Source organism: Ranitomeya imitator, chromosome 1 (genome assembly GCF_032444005.1).
Source record: "Ranitomeya imitator isolate aRanImi1 chromosome 1, aRanImi1.pri, whole genome shotgun sequence".
NCBI lineage: Eukaryota > Metazoa > Chordata > Amphibia > Anura > Dendrobatidae > Ranitomeya > Ranitomeya imitator.
Window position 1 is genome coordinate 612,701,785 of NC_091282.1, and position 24,064 is coordinate 612,725,848.

Here is a 24,064-nt window from a genome sequence, read left to right on the forward strand (position 1 = left end):
TATGTAACAGCCGCACATCACATGAGAGATGAGAATATTCTGCTCTATGTAACAGCCGCACATCACAGGACAGATGAGAATATTCTGCTCTATGTAACATCTGCACATAACAGGACAGATGAGAATATTTTGCTCTATGTAACAGCCGCACATCACAGGACAGATGAGAATATTCTGCTCTATGTAACATCTGCACATCACAGGACAGATGAGAATATTCTGCTCTATGTAACAGCCGCACATCACAGGACAGATGAGAATATTCTGCTCTATGTAACATCTGCACATCACAGGACAGATGATAATATTCTGCTCTATGTAACAGTTGCACATCACAGGACAGATGAGAATATTCTGCTGTATGTAACAGCCGCACATCACAGGACAGATGAGAATATTCTGCTCTATGTAACAGCCGCACATCACAGGACAGATGAGAATATTCTGCTCTATGTAACAGCCGCACATCACATGACAGATGAGAATATTCTGCTCTATGTAACAGCCGCACATCACAGGACAGATGAGAATATTCTGCTGTATGTAACAGCCGCACATCACAGGACAGATGAGAATATTCTGCTCTATGTAACATCTGCACAATACAGGACAGATGAGAATATTCTGCTCTATGTAACAGCCGCACATCACATGAGAGATGAGAATATTCTGCTCTATGTAACAGCCGCACATCACAGGACAGATGAGAATATTCTGCTCTATGTAACAGCCGCACATCACAGGACAGATGAGAATATTCTGCTGTATGTAACAGCCGCACATCACAGGACAGATGAGAATATTCTGCTCTATGTAACAGCTGCACATCACAGGACAGATGAGAATATTCTGCTCTATGTAACAGCCGCACATCACATGACAGATGAGAATATTCTGCTCTATGTAACAGCCGCACATCACAGGACAGATGAGAATAATCTGCTCTATGTAACATCTGCACATCACAGGACAGATGAGAATATTCTGCTCTATGTAACAGTTGCACATCACAGGACAGATGAGAATATTCTGCTGTATGTAACAGCCGCACATCAGAGGACAGATGAGAATATTCTGCTCTATGTAACAGCTGCCCATCACAGGACAGATGAGAATATTCTGCTGTATGTAACAGCTGCACATCACAGAACAGATGAGAATATTCTGCTGTATGTAACAGCCGCACATCACAGAACAGATGAGAATATTCTGCTCTGTGTAACAGCCGCACATCACAGGACAGATGAGAATATTCTGCTCTATGTAACAGCCACACATCACAGGACCGATGAGAATATTCTGCTCTATGTAACAGCTGCACATCACAGGACAGATGAGAATATTCTGCTGTATGTTACAGCCGCACATCACATGACAGATGAGAATATTCTGCTCTATGTAACAGCCGCACATCACAGGACAGATGAGAATATTCTGCTCTATGTAACAGCCGCACATCACATGACAGATGAGAATATTCTGCTCTATGTTACAGCCGCACATCACAGGACAGATGAGAATATTCTGCTCTATGTAACAGCCGCACATCACAGGACAGATGAGAATATTCTGCTGTATGTAACAGCCGCACATCACAGGACAGATGAGAATATTCTGCTCTATGTAACAGTTGCACATCACAGGACAGATGAGAATATTCTTCTGTATGTAACAGCCGCACATCACAGGACAGATGAGAATATTCTGCTGTATGTAACAGCCGCACATCACAGGACAGATGAGAATATTCTGCTCTATGTAACAGCCGCACATCACAGGACAGATGAGAATATTCTGCTCTATGTAACAGCCGCACATCACAGGACAGATGAGAATATTCTGCTCTATGTAACAGCCGCACATCACAGGACAGATGAGAATATTCTGCTCTATGTAACAGCCGCACATCACAGGACAGATGAAAATATTCTGCTGTATGTAACAGCCGCACATCACAGGACAGATGAGAATATTCTGCTCTATGTAACAGCCGCACATCACAGGACAGATGAGAATATTCTGCTCTATGTAACAGCCGCACATCACAGGACAGATGAGAATATTCTGCTCTATGTAACAGCCGCACATCACAGGACAGATGAGAATATTCTGCTCTATGTAACATCTGCACACCACAGGACAGATGAGAATATTCTGCTCTATGTAACAGTTGCACATCACAGGACAGATGAGAATATTCTGCTGTATGTAACAGCCGCACATCACAGGACAGATGAGAATATTCTGCTCTATGTAACAGCCGCACATCACAGGACAGATGAGAATATTCTGCTCTATGTAACAGCCGCACATCACATGACAGATGAGAATATTCTGCTCTATGTAACAGCCGCACATCACAGGACAGATGAGAATATTCTGCTCTATGTAACATCTGCACATCACAGGACAGATGAGAATATTCTGCTCTATGTAACAGTTGCACATCACAGGACAGATGAGAATATTCTGCTGTATGTAACAGCCGCACATCACAGGACAGATGAGAATATTCTGCTCTATGTAACAGCCGAACATCACAGGACAGATGAGAATATTCTGCTCTATGTAACAGCTGCCCATCACATGACAGATGAGAATATTCTGCTCTATGTAACAGTTGCACATCACAGGACAGATGAGAATATTCTGCTGTATGTAACAGCCGCACATCACAGGACAGATGAGAATATTCTGCTCTATGTAACAGCCGAACATCACAGGACAGATGAGAATATTCTGCTCTATGTTACAGCCGCACATCACAGGACAGATGAGAATATTCTGCTCTATGTAACAGCCGCACATCACAGGACAGATGAGGATATTCTGCTCTATGTAACAGCTGCACATCACAGGACAGATGAGAATATTCTGATCTATGTAACAGCCGCACATCACATGACAGATGAGAATATTCTGCTCTATGTAACAGTTGCACATCACAGGACAGATGAGAATATTCTGCTGTATGTAACAGCCGCACATCACAGGACAGATGAGAATATTCTGCTCTATGTAACAGCCGCACATCACAGGACAGATGAGAATATTCTGCTCTATGTAACAGCCGCACATCACAGGACAGATGAGAATATTCTGCTCTATGTAACAGACGCACATCACAGGACAGATGAGAATATTCTGCTCTATGTAACAGCTGCCCATCACATGACAGATGAGAATATTCTGCTCTATGTAACAGTTGCACATCACAGGACAGATGAGAATATTCTGCTGTATGTAAAAGCCGCACATCAGAGGACAGATGAGAATATTCTGCTCTATGTAACAGCTGCCCATCACAGGACAGATGAGAATATTCTGCTGTATGTAACAGCCGCACATCACAGGACAGATGAGAATATTCTGCTCTATGTAACAGCTGCACATCACAGGACAGATGAGAATATTCTGGTCTATGTAACAGCCGCACATCACAGGACAGATGAGAATATTCTGCTCTATGTAACAGCCGCACATCACAGGACAGATGAGAATATTCTGCTCTATGTAACTGCCACACATCACAGGACAGATGAGAATATTCTGGTCTATGTAACAGCCGCACATCACAGGACAGATGAGAATATTCTGCTCTATGTAACAGCCACACATCACAGGACAGATGAGAATATTCTGCTGTATGTAACAGCCGCACATCACAGGACAGATGAGAAAATTCTGCTCTATGTTACAGCTGTACATCACAGGACAGATGAGAATATTCTGCTCTATGTAACAGCCGCACATCACAGGAAAGATGAGAATATTCTGCTCTATGTAACAGCTGCACATCAAAGGACAGATGAGAATATTCTGATCTATGTAACAGCCGCACATCACAGGACAGATGAGAATATTCTGCTCTATGTAACAGCCGCACATCACAAGACAGATGAGAATATTCTGCTCTATGTAACAGCTGCACATCACAGGACAGGTGAGAATATTCTGCTCTATGTTACAGCCGCACATCACAGGACAGATGAGAATATTCTGCTCTATGTAACAGCTGCACATCACAGGACAGATAAGAACATTCTGATCTATGTAACAGCCGCACATCACAGGACAGATGAGAATATTCTGCTCTATGTAACAGCCGCACATCACATGACAGATGAGAATATTCTGCTCTATGTAACAGCTGTACATCACAGGACAGATGAGAATATTCTGCTGTATGTAACAGCCGCACATGACAGGACAGATGAGAATATTCTGCTGTATGTAACAGCTGCACATCACAGGACAGATGAGAATATTCTGATCTATGTAACAGCCGCACATCACAGGACAGATGAGAATATTCTGCTCTATGTAACAGCCGCACATCACATGACAGATGAGAATATTCTGCTCTATGTAACAGCCGCACATCACAGGACAGATGAGAATATTCTGCTCTATGTAACAGCCGCACATCACAGAACAGATGAGAATATTCTGCTCTATGTAACAGCCGCACATCACAGGAAAGATGAGAATATTCTGATCTATGTAACAGCCGCACATCACAGGACAGATGAGAATATTCTGCTCTATGTAACAGCCGCACATCACATGACAGATGAGAATATTCTGCTCTATGTAACAGCCGCACATCACAGGACAGATGAGAATATTCTGCTCTATGTAACAGCTGCACATCACAGGACAGATGAGAATATTCTGCTCTATGTAACAGCCGCACATCACAGGACAGATGAGAATATTCTGCTCTATGTAACAGCTGCACATCACAGGACAGATGAGAATATTCTGCTCTATGTAATAGCTGCACATCACAGGACAGATGAGAATATTCTGCTGTATGTAATAGCTGCACATCACAGGACAGATGAGAATATTCTGCTCTATGTAACAGCCGCACATCACAGGACAGATGAGAATATTCTGCTCTATGTAACAGCTGCACATCACAGGACAGATGAGAATATTCTGCTCTATGTAATAACTGCACATCACAGGACAGATGAGAATATTCTGCTCTATGTAATAGCTGCACATCACAGGACAGATGAGAATATTCTTCTGTATGTAACAGCTGCACATCACAGGACAGATGAGAATATTCTGCTCTATGTAACAGCCGCACATCACAGGACAGATGAGAATATTCTGCTCTATGTAACAGCCGCACATCACAGAACAGATGAGAATATTCTGCTCTGTGTAACAGCCGCACATCACAGGACAGATGAGAATATTCTGCTCTATGTAACAGCCGCACATCACAGGACTGATGAGAATATTCTGATCTATGTTACAGCCGCACATCACATGACAGACAAGAATATTCTGCTCTATGTAACAGCCGCACATCACGTGACAGATGAGAATATTCTGCTCTATGTTACAGCTGCACATCACAGGACAGATGAGAATATTCTGCTCTATGTAACAGCCGCACATCACAGGACAGATGAGAATATTCTGCTCTATGAAACAGCCGCACATCACAGGACAGATGAGAATATTCTGCTCTATGTAACAGCCGCACATCACATGACAGATGAGAATATTCTGCTCTATGAAACAGCCACACATCACAGGACAGATGAGAATATTCTGCTCTATGTAACAGCCGCACATCACATGACAGATGAGAATATTCTGCTCTATGTAACAGCCGCACATCACATGAGAGATGAGAATATTCTGCTCTATGTAACAGCCGCACATCACAGGACAGGTGAGAAAATTCTGCTCTATGTAACAGCCGCACATCACAGGACAGATGAGAATATTCTGCTCTATGTAACAGCCGCACATCACAGGACAGATGAGAATATTCTGCTCTATGTAACAGCCGCACATCACAGGACAGATGAGAATATTCTGCTCTATGTAACAGCTGCACATCACAGGACAGATGAGAATATTCTGATCTATGTTACAGCCGCACATCACATGACAGATGAGAATATTCTGCTCTATGTAACAGCCGCACATCACAGGACAGATGAGGATATTCTGCTCTATGTAACAGATGCACATCACAGGACAGATGAGAATATTCTGATCTATGTTACAGCCGCACATCACATGACAGATGAGAATATTCTGCTCTATGTAACAGCCGCACATCACAGGACAGATGAGGATATTCTGCTCTATGTAACAGCCGCACATCACAGGACAGATGAGAATATTCTGATCTATGTTACAGCCGCACATCACATGACAGATGAGAATATTCTGCTCTATGTAACAGCCGCACATCACAGGACAGATGAGAATATTCTGCTCTATGTAACAGCTGCACATCACAGGACAGATGAGAATATTCTGCTCTATGTAACAGCTGCACATCACAGGACAGATGAGAATATTCTGCTCTATGTAACAGCCACACATCACAGGACAGATGAGAATATTCTGCTGTATGTAACAGCCGCACATCACAGGACAGATGAGAAAATTCTGCTCTATGTTACAGCTGTACATCACAGGACAGATGAGAATATTCTGCTGTATGTAACAGCCGCACATCACAGGAAAGATGAGAATATTCTGCTCTATGTAACAGCTGCACATCACAGGACAGATGAGAATATTCTGATCTATGTAACAGCCGCACATCACAGGACAGATGAGAATATTCTGCTCTATGTAACAGCCGCACATCACAAGACAGATGAGAATATTCTGCTCTATGTAACAGCTGCACATCACAGGACAGGTGAGAATATTCTGCTCTATGTTACAGCCGCACATCACAGGACAGATGAGAATATTCTGCTCTATGTAACAGCTGCACATCATAGGACAGATAAGAATATTCTGATCTATGTAACAGCCGCACATCACAGGACAGATGAGAATATTCTGCTCTATGGAACAGCCGCACATCACATGACAGATGAGAATATTCTGCTCTATGTAACAGCTGTACATCACAGGACAGATGAGAATATTCTGCTGTATGTAACAGCCGCACATGACAGGACAGATGAGAATATTCTGCTGTATGTAACAGCTGCACATCACAGGACAGATGAGAATATTCTGATCTATGTAACAGCCGCACATCACAGGACAGATGAGAATATTCTGCTCTATGTAACAGCCGCACATCACATGACAGATGAGAATATTCTGCTCTATGTAACAGCCGCACATCACAGGACAGATGAGAATATTCTGCTCTATGTAACAGCCGCACATCACAGAACAGATGAGAATATTCTGCTCTATGTAACAGCCGCACATCACAGGAAAGATGAGAATATTCTGCTCTATGTAACAGCTGCACATCACAGGACAGATGAGAATATTCTGATCTATGTAACAGCCGCACATCACAGGACAGATGAGAATATTCTGCTCTATGTAACAGCCGCACATCACATGACAGATGAGAATATTCTGCTCTATGTAACAGCCGCACATCACAGGACAGATGAGAATATTCTGCTCTATGTAACAGCTGCACATCACAGGACAGATGAGAATATTCTGCTCTATGTAACAGCCGCACATCACAGGACAGATGAGAATATTCTGCTCTATGTAACAGCTGCACATCACAGGACAGATGAGAATATTCTGCTCTATGTAATAGCTGCACATCACAGGACAGATGAGAATATTCTGCTGTATGTAACAGCTGCACATCACAGGACAGATGAGAATATTCTGCTCTATGTAACAGCCGCACATCACAGGACAGATGAGAATATTCTGCTCTATGTAACAGCTGCACATCACAGGACAGATGAGAATATTCTGCTCTATGTAATAGCTGCACATCACAGGACAGATGAGAATATTCTTCTGTATGTAACAGCTGCACATCACAGGACAGATGAGAATATTCTGCTCTATGTAACAGCCGCACATCACAGGACAGATGAGAATATTCTGCTCTATGTAACAGCCGCACATCACAGAACAGATGAGAATATTCTGCTCTGTGTAACAGCCGCACATCACAGGACAGATGAGAATATTCTGCTCTATGTAACAGCCGCAAATCACAGGACAGATGAGAATATTCTGCTCTATGTAACAGCCGCACATCACAGGACTGATGAGAATATTCTGATCTATGTTACAGCCGCACATCACATGACAGATAAGAATATTCTGCTCTATGTAACAGCCGCACATCACGTGACAGATGAGAATATTCTGCTCTATGTTACAGCTGCACATCACAGGACAGATGAGAATATTCTGCTCTATGTAACAGCCGCACATCACAGGACAGATGAGAATATTCTGCTCTATGAAACAGCCGCACATCACAGGACAGATGAGAATATTCTGCTCTATGTAACAGCCGCACATCACATGACAGATGAGAATATTCTGCTCTATGAAACAGCCACACATCACAGGACAGATGAGAATATTCTGCTCTATGTAACAGCCGCACATCACATGACAGATGAGAATATTCTGCTCTATGTAACAGCCGCACATCACATGAGAGATGAGAATATTCTGCTCTATGTAACAGCCGCACATCACAGGACAGGTGAGAAAATTCTGCTCTATGTAACAGCCGCACATCACAGGACAGATGAGAATATTCTGCTCTATGTAACAGCCGCACATCACAGGACAGATGAGAATATTCTGCTCTATGTAACAGCCGCACATCACAGGACAGATGAGAATATTCTGCTCTATGTAACAGCTGCACATCACAGGACAGATGAGAATATTCTGATCTATGTTACAGCCGCACATCACATGACAGATGAGAATATTCTGCTCTATGTAACAGCCGCACATCACAGGACAGATGAGGATATTCTGCTCTATGTAACAGATGCACATCACAGGACAGATGAGAATATTCTGATCTATGTTACAGCCGCACATCACATGACAGATGAGAATATTCTGCTCTATGTAACAGCCGCACATCACAGGACAGATGAGGATATTCTGCTCTATGTAACAGCCGCACATCACAGGACAGATGAGAATATTCTGATTTATGTTACAGCCGCACATCACATGACAGATGAGAATATTCTGCTCTATGTAACAGCCGCACATCACAGGACAGATGAGAATATTCTGCTCTATGTAACAGCTGCACATCACAGGACAGATGAGAATATTCTGCTCTATGTAACAGCCGCACATCACAGGACAGATGAGAATATTCTGCTCTATGTAACAGCTGCACATCACAGGACAGATGAGAATATTCTGATCTATGTTACAGCCGCACCTCGCAGGACAGATGAGAATATTCTGCTCTATGTAACAGCCGCACATCACAGGACAGATGAGGATATTCTGCTCTATGTAACAGCTGCACATCACAGGACAGATGAGAATATTCTGATCTATGTTACAGCCGCACATCACATGACAGATGAGAATATTCTGCTCTATGTAACAGCCGCACATCACAGGACAGATGAGAATATTCTGCTCTATGTAACAGCCGCACATCACATGACAGATGAGAATATTCTGCTCTATGTTACAGCTGCACATCACAGGACAGATGAGAATATTCTGCTCTATGTAACAGCCGCACATCACAGGACAGATGAGAATATACTGCTCTATGTAACAGCCGCACATCACAGGACAGATGAGAATATTCTGCTCTATGTAACAGCCGCACATCACAGGACAGATGAGAATATTCTGCTCTATGTAACATCTGCACATCACAGGACAGATGATAATATTCTGCTCTATGTAACAGTTGCACATCACAGGACAGATGAGAATATTCTGCTGTATGTAACAGCCGCACATCACAGGACAGATGAGAATATTCTGCTCTATGTAACAGCCGCACAGCACATGACAGATGAGAATATTCTGCTCTATTTAACAGCCGCACATCACAGGACAGATGAGAATATTCTGCTCTATGTAACATCTGCACAATACAGGACAGATGAGAATATTCTGCTCTATGTAACAGCCGCACATCACATGAGAGATGAGAATATTCTGCTCTATGTAACAGCCGCACATCACAGGACAGATGAGAATATTCTGCTCTATGTAACATCTGCACATAACAGGACAGATGAGAATATTCTGCTCTATGTAACAGCCGCACATCACAGGACAGATGAGAATATTCTGCTCTATGTAACATCTGCACATCACAGGACAGATGAGAATATTCTGCTCTATGTAACAGCCGCACATCACAGGACAGATGAGAATATTCTGCTCTATGTAACATCTGCACATCACAGGACAGATGATAATATTCTGCTCTATGTAACAGTTGCACATCACAGGACAGATGAGAATATTCTGCTGTATGTAACAGCCGCACATCACAGGACAGATGAGAATATTCTGCTCTATGTAACAGCCGCACATCACAGGACAGATGAGAATATTCTGCTCTATGTAACAGCCGCACATCACATGACAGATGAGAATATTCTGCTCTATGTAACAGCCGCACATCACAGGACAGATGAGAATATTCTGCTGTATGTAACAGCCGCACATCACAGGACAGATGAGAATATTCTGCTCTATGTAACATCTGCACAATACAGGACAGATGAGAATATTCTGCTCTATGTAACAGCCGCACATCACATGAGAGATGAGAATATTCTGCTCTATGTAACAGCCGCACATCACATGAGAGATGAGAATATTCTGCTCTATGTAACAGCCGCACATCACATGAGAGATGAGAATATTCTGCTCTATGTAACAGCCGCACATCACAGGACAGATGAGAATATTCTGCTCTATGTAACAGCCGCACATCACAGGACAGATGAGAATATTCTGCTGTATGTAACAGCCGCACATCACAGGACAGATGAGAATATTCTGCTCTATGTAACAGCTGCACATCACAGGACAGATGAGAATATTCTGCTCTATGTAACAGCCGCACATCACATGACAGATGAGAATATTCTGCTCTATGTAACAGCCGCACATCACAGGACAGATGAGAATAATCTGCTCTATGTAACATCTGCACATCACAGGACAGATGAGAATATTCTGCTCTATGTAACAGTTGCACATCACAGGACAGATGAGAATATTCTGCTGTATGTAACAGCCGCACATCAGAGGACAGATGAGAATATTCTGCTCTATGTAACAGCTGCCCATCACAGGACAGATGAGAATATTCTGCTGTATGTAACAGCCGCACATCACAGGACAGATGAGAATATTCTGCTCTATGTAACAGCTGCACATCACAGGACAGATGAGAATATTCTGGTCTATGTAACAGCCGCACATCACAGGACAGATGAGAATATTCTGGTCTATGTAACAGCCGCACATCACAGGACAGATGAGAATATTCTGGTCTATGTAACAGCCGCACATCACAGGACAGATGAGAATATTCTGCTCTATGTAACAGCCACACATCACAGGACAGATGAGAATATTCTGCTCTATGTAACAGCCGCACATCACAGGACAGATGAGAATATTCTGCTCTATGTAACAGCCGCACATCACAGGACAGATGAGAATATTCTGCTGTATGTAACAGCCGCACATCACAGGACAGATGAGAATATTCTGCTCTATGTAACAGCTGCACATCACAGGACAGATGAGAATATTCTGGTCTATGTAACAGCCGCACATCACAGGACAGATGAGAATATTCTGGTCTATGTAACAGCCGCACATCACAGGACAGATGAGAATATTCTGGTCTATGTAACAGCCGCACATCACAGGACAGATGAGAATATTCTGCTCTATGTAACAGCCACACATCACAGGACAGATGAGAATATTCTGCTCTATGTAACAGCCGCACATCACAGGACAGATGAGAAAATTCTGCTCTATGTAACAGCTGTACATCATAGGACAGATGAGAATATTCTGCTGTATGTAACAGCCGCACATCACAGGAAAGATGAGAATATTCTGCTCTATGTAACAGCTGCACATCACAGGACAGATGAGAATATTCTGATCTATGTAACAGCCGCACATCACAGGACAGATGAGAATATTCTGCTCTATGTAACAGCCGCACATCACAAGACAGATGAGAATATTCTGCTCTATGTAACAGCTGCACATCACAGGACAGGTGAGAATATTCTGCTCTATGTTACAGCCGCACATCACAGGACAGATGAGAATATTCTGCTCTATGTAACAGCTGCACATCACAGGACAGATGAGAATATTCTGATCTATGTAACAGCCGCACATCACAGGACAGATGAGAATATTCTGCTCTATGTAACAGCCGCACATCACATGACAGATGAGAATATTCTGCTCTATGTAACAGCTGTACATCACAGGACAGATGAGAATATTCTGCTGTATGTAACAGCCGCACATCACAGGACAGATGAGAATATTCTGCTGTATGTAACAGCTGCACATCACAGGACAGATGAGAATATTCTGATCTATGTAACAGCCGCACATCACAGGACAGATGAGAATATTCTGCTCTATGTAACAGCCGCACATCACAGGACAGATGAGAATATTCTGCTCTATGTAACAGCCGCACATCACAGGACAGATGAGAATATTCTGCTCTATGTAACAGCCGCACATCACAGAACAGATGAGAATATTCTGCTCTATGTAACAGCCGCACATCACAGGAAAGATGAGAATATTCTGCTCTATGTAACAGCCGCACATCACAGAACAGATGAGAATATTCTGCTCTATGTAACAGCCGCACATCACAGGAAAGATGAGAATATTCTGCTCTATGTAACAGCTGCACATCACAGGACAGATGAGAATATTCTGCTGTATGTAACAGCTGCACATCACAGGACAGATGAGAATATTCTGATCTATGTAACAGCCGCACATCACAGGACAGATGAGAATATTCTGCTCTATGTAACAGCCGCACATCACATGACAGATGAGAATATTCTGCTCTATGTAACAGCCGCACATCACAGGACAGATGAGAATATTCTGCTCTATGTAACAGCTGCACATCACAGGACAGATGAGAATATTCTGCTCTATGTAACAGCCGCACATCACAGGACAGATGAGAATATTCTGCTCTATGTAACAGCTGCACATCACAGGACAGATGAGAATATTCTGCTCTATGTAATAGCTGCACATCACAGGACAGATGAGAATATTCTGCTGTATGTAACAGCTGCACATCACAGGACAGATGAGAATATTCTGCTCTATGTAACAGCCGCACATCACAGGACAGATGAGAATATTCTGCTCTATGTAACAGCTGCACATCACAGGACAGATGAGAATATTCTGCTCTATGTAATAGCTGCACATCACAGGACAGATGAGAATATTCTGCTGTATGTAACATCTGCACATCACAGGACAGATGAGAATATTCTGCTCTATGTAACAGCCGCACAACACAGGACAGATGAGAATATTCTGCTCTATGTAACAGCCGCACATCACAGAACAGATGAGAATATTCTGCTCTGTGTAACAGCCGCACATCACAGGACAGATGAGAATATTCTGCTCTATGTAACAGCTGCACATCACAGGACAGATGAGAATATTCTGCTGTATGTAACAGCTGCACATCACAGGACAGATGAGAATATTCTGCTCTATGTAACAGCCGCACATCACAGAACAGATGAGAATATTCTGCTCTGTGTAACAGCCGCACATCACAGGACAGATGAGAATATTCTGCTCTATGTAACAGCCACACATCACAGGACAGATGAGGATATTCTGCTCTATGTTACAGCCGCACATCACAGGACAGATGAGGATATTCTGCTCTGTTTAACAGCTGCACATCACAGGACAGATGAGAATATTCTGCTCTATGTAACAGCCGCACATCACAGGACAGATGAGAATATTCTGCTCTATGTTACAGCCGCACATCACAGGACAGATGAGGATATTCTGCTCTGTTTAACAGCTGCACATCACAGGACAGATGAGAATATTCTGCTCTATGTAACAGCTGCACATCACAGGACAGATGAGAATATTCTGCTGTATGTAACAGCTGCACATCACAACAGATTAGAATATTCTGCTCTGTGTAACAGCCGCACATCACAGGACAGATGAGAATATTCTGCTCTATGTAACAGCCACACATCACAGGACCGATGAGAATATTCTGCTCTATGTAACAGCTGCACATCACAGGACAGATGAGAATATTCTGCTGTATGTTACAGCCGCACATCACATGACAGAAGAGAATATTCTGCTCTATGTAACAGCCGCACATCACAGGACAGATGAGAATATTCTGCTCTATGTAACAGCCGCACATCACATGACAGATGAGAATATTCTGCTCTATGTTACAGCCGCACATCACAGGACAGATGAGAATATTCTGCTCTATGTAACAGCCGCACATCACAGGACAGATGAGAATATTCTGCTGTATGTAACAGCCGCACATCACAGGACAGATGAGAATATTCTGCTCTATGTAACAGTTGCACATCACAGGACAGATGAGAATATTCTTCTGTATGTAACAGCCGCACATCACAGGACAGATGAGAATATTCTGCTGTATGTAACAGCCGCACATCACAGGACAGATGAGAATATTCTGCTCTATGTAACAGCCGCACATCACAGGACAGATGAGAATATTCTGCTCTATGTAACAGCCGCACATCACAGGACAGATGAGAATATTCTGCTCTATGTAACAGCCGCACATCACAGGACAGATGAGAATATTCTGCTCTATGTAACAGCCGCACATCACAGGACAGATGAAAATATTCTGCTGTATGTAACAGCCGCACATCACAGGACAGATGAGAATATTCTGCTCTATGTAACAGCCGCACATCACAGGACAGATGAGAATATTCTGCTCTATGTAACAGCCGCACATCACAGGACAGATGAGAATATTCTGCTCTATGTAACAGCCGCACATCACAGGACAGATGAGAATATTCTGCTCTATGTAACATCTGCACACCACAGGACAGATGAGAATATTCTGCTCTATGTAACAGTTGCACATCACAGGACAGATGAGAATATTCTGCTGTATGTAACAGCCGCACATCACAGGACAGATGAGAATATTCTGCTCTATGTAACAGCCGCACATCACAGGACAGATGAGAATATTCTGCTCTATGTAACAGCCGCACATCACATGACAGATGAGAATATTCTGCTCTATGTAACAGCCGCACATCACAGGACAGATGAGAATATTCTGCTCTATGTAACATCTGCACATCACAGGACAGATGAGAATATTCTGCTCTATGTAACAGTTGCACATCACAGGACAGATGAGAATATTCTGCTGTATGTAACAGCCGCACATCACAGGACAGATGAGAATATTCTGCTCTATGTAACAGCCGAACATCACAGGACAGATGAGAATATTCTGCTCTATGTAACAGCTGCCCATCACATGACAGATGAGAATATTCTGCTCTATGTAACAGTTGCACATCACAGGACAGATGAGAATATTCTGCTGTATGTAACAGCCGCACATCACAGGACAGATGAGAATATTCTGCTCTATGTAACAGCCGAACATCACAGGACAGATGAGAATATTCTGCTCTATGTTACAGCCGCACATCACAGGACAGATGAGAATATTCTGCTCTATGTAACAGCCGCACATCACAGGACAGATGAGGATATTCTGCTCTATGTAACAGCCGCACATCACAGGACAGATGAGAATATTCTGATCTATGTAACAGCCGCACATCACATGACAGATGAGAATATTCTGCTCTATGTAACAGTTGCACATCACAGGACAGATGAGAATATTCTGCTGTATGTAACAGCCTCACATCACAGGACAGATGAGAATATTCTGCTCTATGTAACAGCCGCACATCACAGGACAGATGAGAATATTCTGCTCTATGTAACAGCCGCACATCACAGGACAGATGAGAATATTCTGCTCTATGTAACAGACGCACATCACAGGACAGATGAGAATATTCTGCTCTATGTAACAGCTGCCCATCACATGACAGATGAGAATATTCTGCTCTATGTAACAGTTGCACATCACAGGACAGATGAGAATATTCTGCTGTATGTAACAGCCGCACATCACAGGACAGATGAGAATATTCTGCTCTATGTAACAGCCGAACATCACATGACAGATGAGAATATTCTGCTCTATGTAACAGACGCACATCACAGGACAGATGAGAATATTCTGCTCTATGTAACAGCTGCCCATCACATGACAGATGAGAATATTCTGCTCTATGTAACAGCCGCACATCACAGGAAAGATGAGAATATTCTGCTCTATGTAACAGCTGCACATCACAGGAAAGATGAGAATATTCTGATCTATGTTACAGCCGCACATCACAGGACAGATGAGAATATTCTGCTCTATGTAACAGCCGCACATCACAGGACAGATGAGGATATTCTGCTCTATGTAACAGCTGCACATCACAGGACAGATGAGAATATTCTGATCTATGTAACAGCCGCACATCACATGACAGATGAGAATATTCTGCTCTATGTAACAGCCGCACATCACAGGACAGATGAGAATATTCTGCTCTATGTAACAGCCGCACATCACATGACAGATGAGAATATTCTGCTCTATGTTACAGCTGCACATCACAGGACAGATGAGAATATTCTGCTCTATGTAACAGCCGCACATCACAGGACAGATGAGAATATTCTGCTCTATGTAACAGCCGAACATCACAGGACAAATGAGAATATTCTGCTCTATGTAACAGCCGCACATCACAGGACAGATGAGAATATTCTGCTCTATGTAACATCTGCACATCACAGGACAGATGATAATATTCTGCTCTATGTAACAGTTGCACATCACAGGACAGATGAGAATATTCTGCTGTATGTAACAGCCGCACATCACAGGACAGATGAGAATATTCTGCTCTATGTAACAGCCGCACATCACAGGACAGATGAGAATATTCTGCTCTATGTAACAGCCGCACATCACATGACAGATGAGAATATTCTGCTCTATGTAACAGCTGCACATCACAGGACAGATGAGAATATTCTCCTCTATGTAACAGCCGCACATCACAGGACAGATGAGAATATTCTGCTCTATGTAACAGCCGCACATCACATGACAGATGAGAATATTCTGCTCTATGTAACAGCTGCACATCACAGGACAGATGAGAATATTCTCCTCTATGTAACAGCCGCACATCACAGGACAGATGAGAATATTCTCCTCTATGTAACAGCCGCACATCACAGGACAGATGAGAATATTCTGCTCTATGTAACAGCCGCACATCACAGGAGAGATGAGAATATTCTGCTCTATGTAACATCTGCACAATACAGGACAGATGAGAATATTCTGCTCTATGTAACAGCCGCACATCACATGAGAGATGAGAATATTCTGCTCTATGTAACAGCCGCACATCACAGGACAGATGAGAATATTCTGCTCTATGTAACATCTGCACATCACAGGACAGATGAGAATATTCTGCTCTATGTAACAGTTGCACATCACAGGTCAGATGAGAATATTCTGCTGTATGTAACAGCCGCACATCACAGGACCGATGAGAATATTCTGCTCTATGTAACAGCCGCACATCACAGGACAGATGAGAATATTCTGCTCTATGTAACAGCTGCACATCACAGGACAGATGAGAATATTCTGCTCTATGTAACAGCCGCACATCACATGACAGATGAGAATATTCTGCTCTATGTAACAGCCGCACATCACAGGACAGATGAGAATATTCTGCTCTATATAACATTTGCACTTCACAGGACAGATGAGAATATTCTGTTCTATGTAACAGTTGCACATCACAGGACAGATGAGAATATTCTGCTGTATGTAACAGCCGCACATCACAGGACAGATGAGAATATTCTGCTCTATGTAACAGCCGCACATCACAGGACAGATGAGAATATTCTGCTCTATGTAACAGCCGCACATCACAGGACAGATGAGAATATTCTGCTCTATGTAACAGCCACACATCACAGGACAGATGAGAATATTCTGGTCTATGTAACAGCCGCACATCACAGGACAGATGAGAATATTCTGCTGTATGTAACAGCCGCACATCACAGGACAGATGAGAAAATTCTGCTCTATGTAACAGCTGTACATCACAGGACAGATGAGAATATTCTCCTCTATGTAACAGCCGCACATCACAGGACAGATGAGAATATTCTGCTGTATGTAACAGCCGCACATCACAGGAAAGATGAGAATATTCTGCTCTATGTAACAGCTGCACATCACAGGACAGATGAGAATATTCTGCTGTATGTAACAGCTGCACATCACAGGACAGATGAGAATATTCTGATCTATGTAACAGCCGCACATCACAGGACAGATGAGAATATTCTGCTCTATGTAACAGCCGCACATCACAGGACAGATGAGAATATTCTGCTCTATGTAACAGCCGCACATCACATGACAGATGAGAATATTCTGCTCTATGTAACAGCCGCACATCACAGGACAGATGAGAATATTCTGCTCTATGTAACAGCTGCACATCACAGGACAGATGAGAATATTCTGCTCTATGTAATAGCTGCACATCACAGGACAGATGAGAATATTCTGCTGTATGTAACAGCTGCACATCACAACAGATGAGAATATTCTGCTCTGTGTAACAGCCGCACATCACAGGACAGATGAGAATATTCTGCTCTATGTAACAGCCGCACATCACAGGACCGATGAGAATATTCTGCTCTATGTAACAGCCGCACATCACAGGACAGATGAGAATATTCTGCTCTATGTTACAGCCGCACATCACAGGACAGATGAGGATATTCTGCTCTGTTTAACAGCTGCACATCACAGGACAGATGACAATATTCTGCTGTATGTAACAGCCGCACATCACAGGAAAGATGAGAATATTCTGCTCTATGTAACAGCTGCACATCACAGGACAGATGAGAATATTCTGATCTATGTAACAACCGCACATCACAGGACAGATGAGGATATTCTGCTCTATGTAACAGCTGCACATCACAGGACAGATGAGAATATTCTGCTCTATGTAACAGCCGTACATCACAGGACAGATGAGAATATTCTGCTCTATGTAACAGCTGCACATCTCAGGACAGATGAGAATATTCTGCTCTATGTAATAGCTGCACATCACAGGACAGATGAGAATATTCTGCTGTATGGAACAGCTGCACATCACAGGACAGATGAGAATATTCTGCTCTATGTAACAGCCGCACATCACAGAACAGATGAGAATATTCTGCTCTGTGTAACAGCCGCACATCACAGGACAGATGAGAGTATTCTGCTCTATGTAACAGCTGCACATCACAGGACAGATGAGAATATTCTGCTGTATGTAACAGCTGCACATCACAACAGATGAGAATATTCTGCTCTGTGTAACAGCCGCACATCACAGGACAGATGAGAATATTCTGCTCTATGTAACAGCCACACATCACAGGACCGATGAGAATATTCTGCTCTATGTAACAGCCTCACATCACAGGACAGATGAGAATATTCTGCTCTATGTTTCAGCCGCACATCACAGGACAGATGAGGATATTCTGCTCTGTTTAACAGCTGCACATCACAGGACAGATGAGAATATTCTGCTCTATGTAACAGCCGCACATCACATGAGAGATGAGAATATTCTGCTCTATGTAACAGCCGCACATCACAGGACAGATGAGAATATTCTGCTCTATGTAACAGCCGCACATCACAGGACAGATGAGAATATTCTGGTCTATGTAACAGCCGCACATCACAGGACAGATGAGAATATTCTGCTCTATGTAACAGCCACACATCACAGGACAGATGAGAATATTCTGCTGTATGTAACAGCCGCACATCACAGGACAGATGAGAAAATTCTGCTCTATGTAACAGCTGTACATCACAGGACAGATGAGAATATTCTGCTGTATGTAACAGCCGCACATCACAGGACAGATGAGAATATTCTGCTCTATGTAACAGCCGAACATCACAGGACAGATGAGAATATTCTGCTCTATGTAACAGCCGCACATCACAGGAAAGATGAGAATATTCTGCTCTATGTAACAGCCGCACATCACAGGACAGATGAGAATATTCTGCTGTATGTAACAGCTGCACATCACAGAACAGATGAGAATATTCTGATCTATGTAACAGCCGCACATCACAGGACAGATGAGAATATTCTGCTCTATGTAACAGCTGCACATCACAGGACAGATGAGAATATTCTGCTCTATGTAACAGCCGCACATCACATGACAGATGAGAATATTCTGCTCTATGTAACAGCTGCACATCACAGGACAGATGAGAATATTCTGCTCTATGTAACAGCCGCACATCACAGGACAGATGAGAATATTCTGCTCTATGTAACAGCCGCACATCACAGGACAGATGAGAATATTCTGCTCTATGTAACAGCCGCACATCACAGGACCGATGAGAATATTCTGCTCTATGTAACAGCCGCACATCACAGGACAGATGAGAATATTCTGCTCTATGTAACAGCTGCACATCACAGGACAGATGAGAATATTCTGCTCTATGTAACAGCCGCACATCACAGGACCGATGAGAATATTCTGCTCTATGTAACAGCTGCACATCACAGGACAGATGAGAATATTCTGCTCTATGTTACAGCCGCACACCACAGGACAGATGAGAATATTCTGCTCTATGTAACAGCCGCACATCACAGGACAGATGAGAATATTCTGCTCTATGTAACAGCCGCACATCACAGGACAGATGAGAATATTCTGCTCTATGTAACAGCCGCACATCACAGGACAGATGAGAATATTCTGCTCTATGTAACAGCTGCACATCACAGGACAGATGAGAATATTCTGCTCTATGTAACAGCCGCACATCACATGACAGATGAGAATGTTCTGCTCTATGTAACAGCCGCACATCACAGGACAGATGAGAATATTCTGCTCTGTGTAACAGCCACACATCACAGGACAGATGAGAATATTCTGCTCTATGTAATAACTGCACATCACAGAACAGATGAGAATATTCTGCTCTGTGTAACAGCCACACATCACAGGACCGATGAGAATATTCTGCTCTATGTAACAGCTGCACATCACAACAGATGAGAATATTCTGCTCTGTGTAACAGACGCACATCACAGGACAGATGAGAATATTCTGCTCTATGTAACAGCCGCTCATCACAGGACCGATGAGAATATTCTGCTCTATGTAACAGCCGCACATCACAGGACAGATGAGAATATTCTGCTCTATGTTACAGCCGCACATCACAGGACAGATGAGGATATTCTGCTCTGTTTAACAGCTGCACATCACAGGAGAGATGAGAATATTCTGCTCTATGTAACAGCCGCACATCACATGACAGATGAGGATATTCTGCTCTATGTAACAGCCGCACATCACAGCACAGATGAGAATATTCTGCTCTATGTAACAGCCGCACATCACAGGACAGATGAGAATATTCTGCTCTATGTAACAGCCGCACATCACAGGACAAATGAGAATATTCTGCTCTATGTAACAGCCGCACATCACAGCACAGATGAGAATATTCTGCTCTATGTAACAGCCGCACATCACATGAGACATGAGAATATTCTGCTCTATGTAACAGCCGCACATCACAGGACAGATGAGAATATTCTGCTCTATGAAACAGCCGCACATCACAGGACAGATGAGAATATTCTGCTCTATGTAACAGCTGCCCATCACATGACAGATGAGAATATTCTGCTCTATGTAACAGCCGCACATCACAGGACAGATGAGAATATTCTGCTCTATGTAACAGCTGCCCATCACAGGACAGATGAGAATATTCTGCTCTATGTAACAGCTGCCCATCACATGAAAGATGAGAATATTCTGCTCTATGTAACAGCCGCACATCACAGGACAGATGATAATATTCTGCTCTATGTAACAGCCGCACATCACAGGACAGATGAGAATATTCTGCTGTATGTAACAGCCGCACATCACAGGACAGATGAGAATATTCTGCTCTATGTAACAGCTGCACATCACAGGACAGATGAGAATATTCTGCTCTATGTAACAGCCGCACATCACAGGAAAGATGAGAATATTCTGCTCTATGTAACAGCCGCACATCACAGGACAGATGAGAATATTCTACTCTATGAAACAGCCGCACATCACAGGACAGATGAGAATATTCTGCTCTATGTAACAGCCGCACATCACAGGACAGATGAGAATATTCTGCTCTATGTAACAGCCGCACATCACAGGACAGATGAGAATATTCTACTCTATGAAACAGCCGCACATCACAGGACAGATGAGAATATTCTGCTCTATGTAACAGCCGCACATCACAGGACAGATGAGAATATTCTACTCTATGAAACAGCCGCACATCACAGGACAGATGAGAATATGCTGCTCTATGTAACTGCTGCACATCACAGGACAGATGAGAATATTCTGCTCTATGTAACAGCAAAGAGAAGGAGATCCAGCTCAACGAAATAGTGAAAAATCCATAATTTATTTCACTCAAAATACAGTGTTTCCTCTATGTACAGACAGATGAGAATATTCTGCTCTATGTAACAGCCGCACATCACAGGACAGATGAGAATGTTCTGCTCTATGTAACAGCCGCACATCACAGCACAGATGAGAATATTCTGCTCTATGTAACAGCCGCACATCACAGACAGATGAGAATATTCTGCTCTATGAAACAGCCGCACATCACAGGACAGATGAGAATATTCTGCTCTATGTAACAGCTGCCCATCACAGGACAGATGAGAATATTCTGCTCTATGTAACAGCTGCACATCACAGGACAGATGAGAATATTCTGCTCTATGTAACAGCCGCACATCACATGAGACATGAGAATATTCTGCTCTATGTAACAGCCGCACATCGCAGGACAGATGAGAATATTCTGCTCTATGTAACAGCCGCACATCACAGGACAGATGAGAATATTCTGCTCTATGTAACAGCCACACATCACATGACAGATGAGAATATTCTGCTCTATGTAACAGCCGCACATTACATGTCGGATGAGAATATTCTGCTCTATGTTACAGCTGCACATCACATGAGACATGAGAATATTCTGCTCTATCTAATAGCCGTACATCGCAGGACAGATGAGAATATTCTTCTCTATGTAACAGCCGCACATCACAGGACAGATGTGAATATTCTGCTCTATGTAACAGCTTCACATCACATGACCGATGAGAATATTCTGCTCTGTGTTACAGCCGCACATCACAGGACAGATGAGAATATTCTGCTCTATGTAACAGCCGCACATCACAGGACAGATGAGAATATTCTGCTCTATGTTACAGCCGCACACCACAGGACAGATGAGAATATTCTGCTCTATTTAACAGCCGCACATCACAGGACAGATGAGAATATTCTGCTCTATGTAACAGCTGCACATCACAGGACAGATGAGAATTTTCTGCTCTATGTAACAGCCGCACATCACAGGACAGATGAGAATATTCTGCTGTATGTAACAGCCGCACATCACAGGACAGATGAGAATATTCTGCTGTATGTAACAGCCGCACATCACAGGACAGATGAGAAAATTCTGCTCTATGTAACAGCTGTACATCACAGGACAGATGAGAATATTCTCCTCTATGTAACAGCCGCACATCACAGGACAGATGAGAATATTCTGCTGTATGTAACAGCCGCACATCACAGGAAAGATGAGAATATTCTGCTCTATGTAACAGCTGCACATCACAGGACAGATGAGAATATTCTGCTGTATGTAACAGCTGCACATCACAGGACAGATGAGAATATTCTGATCTATGTAACAGCCGCACATCACAGGACAGATGAGAATATTCTGCTCTATGTAACAGCCGCACATCACAGGACAGATGAGAATATTCTGCTCTATGTAACAGCCGCACATCACATGACAGATGAGAATATTCTGCTCTATGTAACAGCCGCACATCACAGGACAGATGAGAATATTCTGCTCTATGTAACAGCTGCACA